Source organism: Somniosus microcephalus, chromosome 1 (assembly GCF_052327205.1).
Source record: "Somniosus microcephalus isolate GS21.2 chromosome 1, FLI_Smic_1.0, whole genome shotgun sequence".
NCBI classification, from domain to species: domain Eukaryota; kingdom Metazoa; phylum Chordata; class Chondrichthyes; order Squaliformes; family Somniosidae; genus Somniosus; species Somniosus microcephalus.
In genome coordinates this window covers 254,711,318-254,723,615 of record NC_140987.1, presented here as the reverse complement: position 1 = coordinate 254,723,615, position 12,298 = coordinate 254,711,318, and the positions used below count along the sequence as shown (strand labels likewise).

General features: G+C 45.9%; 1 protein-coding gene across 3 annotated transcripts in view; it reads right to left on the bottom strand.

Moving 5' to 3' along the window:
* Positions 1 to 12,298, bottom strand: part of LOC147124728 (protein ENTREP2-like) — a 132,310-nt gene that overhangs the window by 36,396 nt on the left and 83,616 nt on the right. The gene's annotated exons all lie outside the window — the stretch shown is intronic.

The following is a 12,298-nucleotide window of genomic DNA, read 5'->3' as shown; positions in this document are numbered from 1 at the left end:
CTCCCAGTAGGGACAGGGAGGAAAACCCACTCTGGGAACTACTGAAATCCCCATTAACAGTCAAACCAAAATTTGTTAAGTGCAGCTTTAAAAGATGTATGGTGTGAGTAGAACAATCAATAAGCAGTTCACAAATACCACTTCCATCCATTTATTGATTAAACTGGCAGTCCATAGAGTTTCCTCTCTACCCATTTACTACTCGAAAGAGCAGATGTACGAAGAGCTGGTTAAATGCACATATACCCTCTAATCACAAGTGGCAACCATCAGAATTTCACACTGACTGTCAGCATATCAATGTTCACTGACAACAATCAGCGGAAACTGGGCTCTACTGAGCTGGATAGTTCTACCAAAGAGCCGGCACAGGCACGATGGGCCAAATGGCCTTCTTTTGTGCTGTATCATTCTATGATTCTATGATCATTGTCACATTACTGTTTGTGGGAGCTTGCTGTGCACAACTTGACTGCCGCATTTCCCGACATTACAAAAGTGACGACACTTCAAAAAAGTACTTCATTGGCATTAAAGCGTTTTGGGAAGTCCTGAGGTCGTGAAAGGCGCTATATAAATGCAAGTCTTTCTTATTTTTCTTATTTTACTGTACAATGACCGGAGCATACAGTGTGACAGTCTGCTCCATCCGTCTACGTTTAAACATGTGGCCTGGACAACATAAAAAAAGCAGGACCGCCACACTGTTTCAAATCATTTTAGTTTTAAAATTATTTTTAACTGGCAGATTATTTGCGATACTTTGGTGACCCCAGCTAAATGACTTCTGCAAGCCAACGATAATACACCACTCATTTAAAGGTCAAGAGACAGCAGAGAAATTTTTTAATAACTCCACTGGAAGCAAGAAGTTTTTGTTTCTTCATTCACAGGATGTGGGCGTTTATTGCCCATCCCTAATTGCCCTTGAGAAGGTGGTGGTGAGCCGCCTTCTTGAACCGCTGCAGTCCGTGTGGTGAAGGTACTCCTACAATGTTGTTAGGGAGGGAGTTCCAGGATTTTGACCCAGCGACGATGAAGGAACGGCAATATACTTCCAAGTCAGAATGGTGTGCGACTTGGAGGGGAACTTGGAGGAGATGGTGTTCCCATGTGTCTGCTGCCCTTGTCCTTCTAGGTGGTAGAGGTCGCGAGTTTGGGAGGTGCTGCCGAAGAAGCCTTGGCGAGTTGCTGCAGTGCGTCTTGTAGATGGTACACACTGCAGCCACAGTGCGCCGGTGATGGTACACACGGTGTGGAGATGGTGGAGGGAGTGAATGTTTAAGGTGATGGATGAGATACCAATCAAGTGGGCTGCTTTGTCCTGGATGGTGTCGAGCTTCTTGAGTGTTATTGGAGCTGCACTCATCCAGGCAAGTGGAGAGTATTCCATCACACTCCTTACTTGTGCTTTGTAGATGATGGAAAGGCTTTGGGGAGTCAGGAGGTGAGTACAATGTGTTGTGTATGTATCTTTAAGGGAATAACTGGTCTTAGACTGCAGTACCGGCAGTGACCACCCCTGTATAAAAGGCCCTAGCAGGCTTCTGTAGTTTCAGTTTCAAGCTGCCTCTTGTTCAGTAAAGTACCTGTTAAACTGTTCTCCCGAAGTCCGTGTATTATTGAGGCGCGGACTTTACAGTGGCGACGAGTAAGTTCGAACTCACCTGCAGTGTGGCATCATCTCACGGGGATCTCGCCTGAAAGGAAGGTCCTGGAAGGTCGTAGTCTGAGCAACGGGCGTTGACCGAGGGCAACCGCCCAAAGAATCCATCGGTGTTTGGAGAATTGCGGGAGAGACTGTGGTTCCAGCGAATCGTGCTGGTAGCAGGTAGCGCGCTGACCCTTCCGGACTGCGGCGGGCTCAAGCTCGATCGAGCAGCTCTACAAATCGGGCCGCGCAGCGTTGCCGGGAAAAGAAAACAAGAGAGAGAGGGTGGAGCGCACAGGGCGCGGTCGGTGCTCGAGAACAGGACAGCGGAGAGAAACTAAACGGGGGGGAAGGAAAGCGAGACGCACCGAAGCTGCGGGTCACCGCCATTACCCCGTAGAACGCTAGGAGCAACGTGGCAGTAAGGGGAAAAAGCAAAAGCGCGGGAGGCGCCATTTTATCCCGTTGGGGAAGAAGCAAAAGCGCGGGAGGCGCCATTTTATTCCATTGGTAGAAGAAGCAAAAGCACGGGAGGCGCCATTTTAAATCGCCCAAGATGCCGAAAAGTGGCAGTATCACTGCTTTTGACAACGCGGTAGAAGACTGGACCACGTATGTGGAAAGAATTGAAGTGTACTGCAAGGCAAATGAGGTGGCTGATGGAAAGAAGGCGTCGGTATTATTAAATCTGATGGGTGCGAATACATACGGCCTATTGCGGAATTTAATTACCCCAGCTAAACCAATGGAGAAAAGTTTTGAGGAGATTGTTCATATCTTACAGGAACATCTAAGCCCTACACCACTGCTGATAGCAGAAAGATTCAAGTTCCATAAAAGGAACCACAAAGATGAGAGCAATGCTGACTATCTTACGGAACGACGCAAGTTATCGAAGCACTGCCAGTTCGGAGCAGGACTGGCAGACACCTTACGGGATAAGTTTGTCTGCGGGCTCCAGAGTGAAGGAACCCAGAAATGACTACTTTCAAAAAAGGACCTGACGCTAGAACAGGCTTTCAGCGTGGCAGTATCTTACGAAGCAGCAGCACAGGGAGCTGCGGAAATACAACAGAAACCACAAGAATACAGCGCAAACGAAATGGCATATGGAGCCGAAAAGTGCTATCGCTGCGGCAGAACAACCCATGAGCAGAAGGACTGCTGGTTTAAAGACAAAATATGCAGGCAATGCGGGAAAATGGGACATATAGCAAGAGTTTGCAGGTCGGGAAAAAAGACCAACACGACAAGAACTACTAAGGAACAGTACAGGAAAGTAAAGAAACTGACAGATAGTAGTTCAGAAGATCAGGAGAGTGATAAGGACTCCGGGAGCAGGCGACTAAGTTGTTTAAAGTTACACAACGTGATCGCAAAAGAAGATCACCGAACCATTTGGGTCACCCTCATGATAGCAGGGTCCCCAGTGAAGATGGAATTGGACACAGGATCAGCCCTAACTGTCATGAATCGACGAGACTATGAGCGGCTATTCTCACACATACCCTTAAAGGACACGTCCATTGTATTGAAGACATACGCGGGGCAAAAGGTCTACCCCAGAGGAAAAATAAGGGTGCCAGTTGAATATAACGGAAAGGAAACACAGAAACTATACATGTATATACTACGAGATGGAGGACCACCATTAGTGGGACGTGAATGGGTCCGAAGACTACAATTGGATTGGCATTCCATTCTGGCACTAACTGTGACTGACAAAAAAGATGATGACGTCGCACCTGGACGTCTGTCACAAATTCTATCTGACGCGGAAGAGGTGTTCCAACAAGGACTTGGGACTCTAAAAGGAGTAAAGGCAACCATAAAGATTGAGGATAACGCAACCCCAAAATTTTTCAAGGCCAGACCGGTGCCATACGCGATACGCCCAGCTGTGGAAGCTGAACTGGAGAGTCTGGAGCGTTCAGGGGTGCTGTCTAAGGTGGACTGGAGCGAGTGGGCCACACCCATCGTTCCTGTAATGAAGAAAGCATTGAGCAGCATGCCTGGGGAGCCAAGGAAGGTTCGCATCTGTGGGGACTTCAAGGTGACTGTGAACCCAGTCCTGCACACAGTACAGTATCCGCTTCTGCGGATAGAAGATATTTTCGCCTCACTATCTGGAGGGAAACGTTTTACAAAGATTGACCTGGTTCAAGCGTATCTACAAATGGAGGTGGAAGAAGCATCTAGGAAATACCTCACGATAAACACTCACAAAGGCCTTTACCAGTACAATCGACTGGTATTTGGGGTAGCATCGGCCCCGGCTATGTGGCAGAGGGCAATGGAACAAGTCCTGCAAGGGATTCCGGGGACCCAGTGTTATTTGGACGACATCCTGGTTACGGGTGAAAATGACAATGAACACCTTGCCAACCTGGAACAGGTGCTCACGAGATTGCAGGAATATGGGCTACGAGCCAACCGTCCCAAATGCGAGTTCTTCAGGAGACAAATCTCGTATTGTGGCCACATGATTGATGAGGAAGGGTTGCATAAGTCGCCGGACAAGATTGAGGCTGTAGTCAAGGCTCCAGCACCAGAAAATGTGTCGCAACTGAGGTCGTTCCTCGGGTTGGTGAACTACTACCATAAGTTCTTGCCGAATTTATCTACAATTCTGCACCCATTGAATGCCCTTCTTCAAACTGGTGTAACATGGAAATGGAGTGATGAGTGTAAGCGTGCCTTTCAGGAATGTAAATGCCAAATCACTTCAAAAGAAGTATTGGCCCATTACAACCCAACACTACCGATTCGGTTGGCATGTGATGCGTCACCTTACGGCATTGGAGCGGCGCTGTCACACAAATTCCGTGACGGTTCAGAGAGGCCAATAGCCTTTGCATCGCGCTTGCTAACCTCAGCTGAGCGTAACTACGCCCAGATTGACAGGGAGGCCCTCAGCCTGGTGTGGGGGGTGAAGAAGTTCAATCACTATCTGCACGGGCAGAAATTCACCCTACTGACTGATCATCAACCCCTGGTCTCAATTTTTAACCCAAAGAAGGGCGTTCCGGTGATGACGGCGCAACGGCTGCAAAGATGGTCACTTTTTCTAGGGGCACATCAGTATGACATAGAGTACAAAGGTACGAAACAACATGGAAACGCTGATGGGCTGTCGCACCTACCATTGCCTACGGGGAAGAAGCACCTGCAGTGGACCCGGTGGAGATATTCCATGCGACCATAGTCGAATGTTTGCCTGTTACAAATGCAAGTATTGAGAAGGAAACCCGAAATGACCCGACACTCTCTCGGGTCTATGATTTGACGGTGAAGGGATGGCCAGCATATGGCGACTCACTGTTGCCAGCATTCTCGCCAAGGAGGGAACAGCTGTCAGTGTGCCGGGGAACCTTGATGTGTGGATCCCGAGTGGTAATTCCACCCAAGTTGAGAGATAGAGTACTCAATGAGCTTCACGAGGGTCATCTGGGAGGGGTAAAAATGAAGAGCCTAGCCAGGGCGTTTGTGTGGTGGCCGGGAATCGATAAAGAAATCGAGGATATGACCAAGAGATGCACAGGATGCCAGAAGGTCCAAAACGCTCCACCACAGGCCCCGCTACATCCATGGGAGTGGCCCTCATCTCCATTTCGCTGGTCCATCTATGGACTCAATGTTTCTAATCGCTGTGGACGCCCATTCGAAATGGCCAGAGGTCATTAAAATGTCCTCCACCACCACGGAGAAAACTATTGCAGTCCTAAGGACCATCTTCGCCAGGAATGGGTTGCCAGAACAGATCTGTTCCGACAATGGCCCACAGTTTGTGTCTGAGGATTTCCGGAGGTTCCTGAAGAATAATGGGGTGAAACATTACACATCTGCCCCATATCATCCAGCCACAAATGGATTGGCTGAGAAGTTTGTTCAGACCTTTAAAAAGGCCATAAAGGCAATGTATAATGACGACATACCACTGCAACACAAGGTGGATAACTTCCTGTTTGCTTACCGGAATGCGACACATGCAGTAACCAACCAAACTCCAGCCGTACTGTTTTTCAACCGGAGACTAAGATGTCGCTTGGATTTGCTCAAACCAAACATAAGACGAGATGTTGAGGATAAGCAGTTCCAGCACATAAATGAGAAGCCAACCAGGAGCTTCAAGATAGGGCAAGCAGTCTTGGCCCGCGATTACCGAACAGAAAAATGGCAGCCAGGCACGATATGCACACAGCAGGGACCACTAATGTACACAGTGGACGTTGGAGAGAGCATCGTGAGACGCCATGCTGACCAGATTCTAGAGTCACAGGAACAAGCCAAACCTGTACCACAAGCATGTGCACCTGGTAATGAGCCCGAAGTACAGATTGCGTCTACCTCAGAAGCAGGGGTATTGGAAGCTGACGAACCAACCAATGACTATGAGCCAGAATTGACTCCACCGCCAGAACAGGATACTCGTGAAAGGCGCTATCCAGTCCGGATCAGGAAGCCTCCTCAAAGGCTGAACTTATAAATGACTATTTCAGTTGATGTATATATTACTGAGAAAATTGTAATTGTAATTAGTTATTATTTAGTTGTTAAATGAATGTTATGTACTGTTTATCTAAAAGGGGAGGAATTGTTGTGTATGTACCTTTAAGGGAATAACTGGTCTTAGACTGCAGTACCGGCAGTGACCACCCCTGTATAAAAGGCCCTAGCAGGCTTCTGTAGTTTCAGTTTCAAGCTGCCTCTTGTTCAGTAAAGTACCTGTTAAACTGTTCTCCCGAAGTCCGTGTATTATTGAAGCGCGGAATTTACACAATGTTCAACCAATAACCATAGCAACATATGTTCCTGCTGTAGCTAAAGTAAGCTTCACTTAATGTTTGTTCAGTAATGGTTAGCTTATCTTATTCACAAAGAAAAGAACTTGCATTTTTTAGCGCCTTTCACCACCTCAGGACGTCCCAAATTGCTTTACAGCCAATGCGGTACTTTTTTGAAGGGAAATTTAGGTCTGGGCAGTGAGTCAGTGGTAGGCCTCACCATATAACTACTCCCTCCCGCCCCCCACATCCAGTGCCGTACTGCCCAATACTGCCCAGTGACAATAGCCATGTAGATGTCCTGGCAGTTTTGAGATATTGGGGGTGAAATTAGTCTTGGTGGGTAGTGCAAAACAGGCGACAGAAAATCAAGCGGAGTGTAAAACAGGCTGTCGATTCGCAATCGCCATTTTGCGTTATCAAATTTCTGCCCCCCCCCCAATAACTTACAGAACCATACAGGACAGAAGCAGGGCCACGGGGAAGAAGGCAGGTGAGTGGAACTAATTGAATAGCTCTTTCAAAGAGCTGGCACAGGCACGATGGGCGGAATGGCCTCCTGTGTTGTATTATAGAATCAGCGAAATATTACAAATGGACAATTACAAAAGAGCAGTTAACTGAAAGGGCAGGATGAAATGGGGGATGGAGGGTATACACAGAAATGTCACTTCAAAGTTAGCGAGCGGCTTTCTTTCTTCAGCTTGTTAAAGCTGGACAGTAACTCATTCCTGGTGCAGTGGCAATAACTCTGTTCTGGTTACCTAATGTCTACAAGAAATGCTGGAAAAATAAGAGGTGTTTCTGTACCCCATGGAACATGGCTGCACCCTAGCCAGGAAATGTAATTTCTTTTTTACTCCCTTTTCATGGAGGACACTGTACTGCTCAATCTGGTTCGTCATTTGAATGTATGTCAGCTGTGGCTCAGTGGGTAGCACTCTCGCCCCTGAGTCAGAAGGTTGTGTGGTTCAAATCCCACTCCAGGGACTTGAGCACAAAAATCTAGTACTGAGGGAGTGCTGCACTGTCGAAGGTGCCATCTTTCAGATGAGACCTTAAACCGATGCCCTGTCTGCCTTCTCAGGTGGACGTATAAGAATTTTGAAGAGGAGCAGGGAAGTTCTCCCTGGAGTCCTGGCCAACATCACTAAAACAGATTATCAGGTCGTTATCACATTGCTGTTTGTGGGAGCTTGCTATGCGCAAATTGGCTGTTGTGTTTCCTACATTACAACAGTGAGACCTTAAATTTTAAAATGTGAATTTAATTTATTAAATAATAAACAATCAAGCAATCAGATATATTTATAGTAGAACCTTTTTTATCTACCTCCTTGAATCGATTAACATCATAAAAGATAGCAACTCTTTAAAAACAAATTTAACAATAATGGACTTTTAAATACACATGCTGGAGAGAATCTAAAGAGGCAGAGACTTGGAACAGCAGCACAATATAAAACCATCCGCTGCTTAAAGGGGCAATGTTAGCAATGGAGGAGGCAGGCGACCTGGATAACAAGGACAGCAGTCGGTCTAAAGAAACTGGTAGCAAACTTCACTGCCCCACTAGGGTTGCCAACCCTCCAGGATTGCCCTGGAGTCTCCAGGAATTAAGGATTAATCTCCAGGGCACCGCTGTAAGCAAAATGGCAGAAAAATCTTTGGGGCATAAAAATAATTGTTTTTTGTTTCTTTTCTTTGAACACTTTTATTTACTAGTTATAAAAATATTGGAGATGAGGAGTAAACAAGGTGGTTTGACTGACAGTCGAGAATCATCCAATCAGGTGAAGAAGAACCTGTCTGCCTTCCAGTGGGGCGCCGTGGGGATGGACGTTCTAGGTGATCGATGGTGGAAGTTTGAGGGCGGGTGGCAATGTTCTCTATAAGCTGCACGGCCACATAGCGCTCTGGAGGTTCCGTGCTGCCAGCTCACTGGCTTTTAAAATTGAAAAAAACTCATCTGGTTGGCCACTCATCAATGGACTGTCCAAAGACAGCCGTTAAAGGGGCTGCGTGGCCCAAACAAAATTAGAGGGAACATTGACGGGGGGGTGGGGGGGTGTTGGTGTTTGGAGGTAGGAAGTCATGTGATGAAACCTCCAGGAACACATCCAACCAGAGATGGCCACCCTACTGCCCTTGTGATAAAGGTGGGGAGCAGGAGTGGCCGAGGGTCGGAATTCCACCAAGAATGCGACACGCTCTTCACGGAGAGAGGCAGCTGTGGCAGTGAGTGCCACCTCCAAGCAATGGGAGACTGGCAAGTTGAACCAAGTACTGGGGTGCATCTTGAGGACGTTGGACTATAAGGGAAAACATAGTGTACACCTGTATAACTCTTTGGTATTGATCAAAAGAACCAAAGTATCAAATTGTTATGCCTTAAGCAAAGCTGGAAGAGTTTGCCTACCAACAGAATGGTAGAGACTCCTATCAAAATTAGTTAATGTCGCATCAATCTCGAGGGCAATTAGGGACGAGCAATAAAGGCTGGCCTTGCCAGTGACGTCCACATCCCAGGAACAATTTTTTTTTAAATTACTTTCTTTGAAAGGGAACTTAGTAATATCTATTAAGATTGAGTTTGAATGTTACAAACATAAGTATAGACGATCAAATGACACTCGCTCAAGTCGGGCTGCAGTCATGGGAATGTCATCTGTGGAATGTAACTGCTCAGGGTTGAATAATGTAGGCTATAATGTTACATCAATATCCTGAGCTTTTGTTTATTTATCTCAGTGGGTCATGGAGAAGTTTCAACATGTTGGCCCAGTAATTCCTGTCACAACGCGTGAGTAAGGATGGTGTACTCACGCGTGTGCCAGGAGGAATGCCGGTTTTCAGCATGCACAGCGCATGCGCTGAAAACCGGCATTTCCTGTCCTCTGACCCAAGGGGTTAAGAGGCTGAACGCATGCGCGGTATCGGGCAGCGCGTGCGACTTGGATTTCCTGTATTTTTACAGATTTGCGCATGTGTAAAGGCCTCCAGTTTTTATGCATTGAAAAACCACACGTAAGTACTTAGTTTTAAAGGTAAGTGGTCTTTTAGTACAATTTAGAATTTTTTTTCCACAGGTTTATTATTTTTAAAGAATCTACAGTAAGGTAAGTTTAGTTTTAGACCCTATTTTTAAAAAATTTATTTTTTTCAAAAATTTGATTAATTGTTTAAAATAGTTTTTTAAAGTTATTCATAGTTAATTTAATTATTGGGATGCTTTTTAAAATTTTATTTAAAGTTTAAGTAGTGTTTTGGGGTGCAGTACTTTTCATGAGTTTGACAGTCTTTACTATCAAACTTATGAATGAAGTTTCCCCTCCCCTGATTGGCTGAACAGTGCTCACCTGATCCCAGCCGGCACATCGCACTAACTACGCCGCTGGGTCAGGTTAGCACAGCGCGCCGAGATCAGAACCTGGCCACTGACAGGAAATCCACTGCGGGCCAGATTTCAGATGTCGGCGCGCCGGGTAAGTGCACATCGGGGGCTTGCACACGCGGCAAGCCCCCGACCCGAATTACTGCCCCGTTGTCTTATTGTAAGTTATACCTATAGTTAGTTACTTCCCTAATTCGGTTGACGAGTTCATGACAAGCCCTACAACTCTCCGATATCTCGGCGCTCCCCTAATTCTGGCCTTTTGCGCATCCCTGATTTTCATCGCTCCACCATTGATAGCCTAGGCCCGAGGCCCTGGAATTCCCTCCCTAAACCTCTCCGCCTCTCTCTCTCTCCTCCTTAAAAGACGCTCCTTAAATCCTACCTCTTTTACCAAGCTTTTTGTCACCTGTCCTAATATCTCTTCATGTGACTCAGTGTCAAATTTTTGTCTGATAACGCTCCTACATTAAAGGTGCTATATAAATGCAAGTTTGTTGTTGAAAGAGCTCCAGAGTAGAGATGAGTTGGTTGAAAGCTCTGTCATCAATTGTGGAGTAAAAGAAGCAGACAAAACCAAAGGACATAGGGTTTGAATGGACGAAATCTCAGTGAGGAGGCCAGCGTGGGATTTGTGCTGGTGACTTATGCTGGGAGTGCGGGAAATTTGGGGCCATCATGTTTAACACTGTCTATTTTACAGAGTGGCTTCCTTTTTAAAAATTATTGAACCATATGTGGGAAAGGAAACAGTTTGGCACTGTTATCTGTTCTGCACATTTATGATGGCATTTTGGAAGATAGACTTGCATTTATATAGAAAGAAAGACTTGAATTTATATAGCGCCTTTCACGACCACTGGAACTCTCAAAGCGCTTTACAGCCAATGAAGTACTTTTGAAGTGGACTCACTGCTGTAATGTAGGAAATGTGGCAGCCAATTTGCACACAGCAAGCTCCCACAAACAGCAATGTGACAATGACCAGATAATCTGTTTTTGTTATGTTGGTTGAGGGATAAATATTGGCCCAGGGCACCAGGGATAACTCCCCTGCTCTTCTTCAAAATAGTGCCATGGGATCTTTTACGTCCACCTGAGAGGGCAGACAGGTCCTCGGTTTAATGTCTCATCCGAAAAACGGCACCTCTGACATGTAGCATCTTTCATGACCTCAGGACCTGTTTTAATGTAGGGAAATGTAGCGTTGGGTCTTGCCCTACAAGAGATCAAGCAGGACAACCATCATTTAGGTTAGCCATTATTGCCCAATTCATCATCTGATGTCATTGGGATTATTGACATGGTTATTCGGACCTATTCGGTGCTATAGACAGTGACGTAATAAAACTCACTACGCACTTGGTTTGAGCATAAAGCAAGGCTTTAATCAACTTGTTTCAGAACATGGCGGTCTAGTTGTACTTCACTAGTTCCTGTCTTTACAAAATGTCCCTGGCAAGCTGGGGCCAACACCCGAGTATTTATACTCCTTGGACGGCGCCACCAGCTGGCCGTCCAGCGTTATTTCATAGGTAGTTTCTCGATGATGAGATTTATGACAAACATTATACCACTGGTTGCATGTCATTGAATATTTGTAGGATTTCCAGTGTGAGTGATAATGTTAATCGGGAGACTTCTTTTGCAAAGGCCTTTTATCTTTCGATTCTTAAAAAATTCATGAGGGTGTTTTTTCCCCAGCTATTTCCCTCTTGCTCCTATTACTTCTACTGCTTTCGAAGACTGGAAGTGGTATCTTGTAACGGTCTAAGATTAATCCTGTACCTGAAGAAACTCTACCCCATGACAAATATTCAGTGGTTTGTTTTGGAAACTGCGGGGTTAGGCATGGGATTTCTGCTGTGTCTGTGCCAGTCCTTGTTCCCCCACCCCACCCCCATTCATTTTAAATGTCAGCTGACAAGTGCAGAAGAGGAAGGAATGAAGGAAGGAAGGAAGGAAGACAATCTCTGGAGTGGGACTTGAACCTTCTGACTCAGAGACGAGAGTGCTACCCACTGAGCCACAGCTGTCTCCTAAACCCCAACCATATTCTTTAAGAACCTTAGAAGCAGAACTTTGTCAAACGTTTTCTAAAAATCCAAGTTAATTATATCCACTAAACTGCCCTCATCCACTTATTTAGTTTCTTTCTTAAAGAATGCCAGTAGATTTGTGGGGTGAATGGAAGTGGAAGAGAGACCTGGATGAATCCTCCTTTATACACAGCAGCCTATTGAGCCATCAAGCACTACAGTCAGACTCTTCTAATGCTTCAGAAAAGTTTTTGACAAGCACCTACGTTATTAATGAATGGGAAGCGAACTTTCTACTGCAGCTCCAACAAGACTCAAGAAGCTCGACACCATCCAGGACAAAGCAGTCCTGGATGGTGTCGAGGATACGCAAGAGGCCAGAATTGGTATTGAATGTCTGAAAGTGTCACATCTAACTGCCACCCCTCAG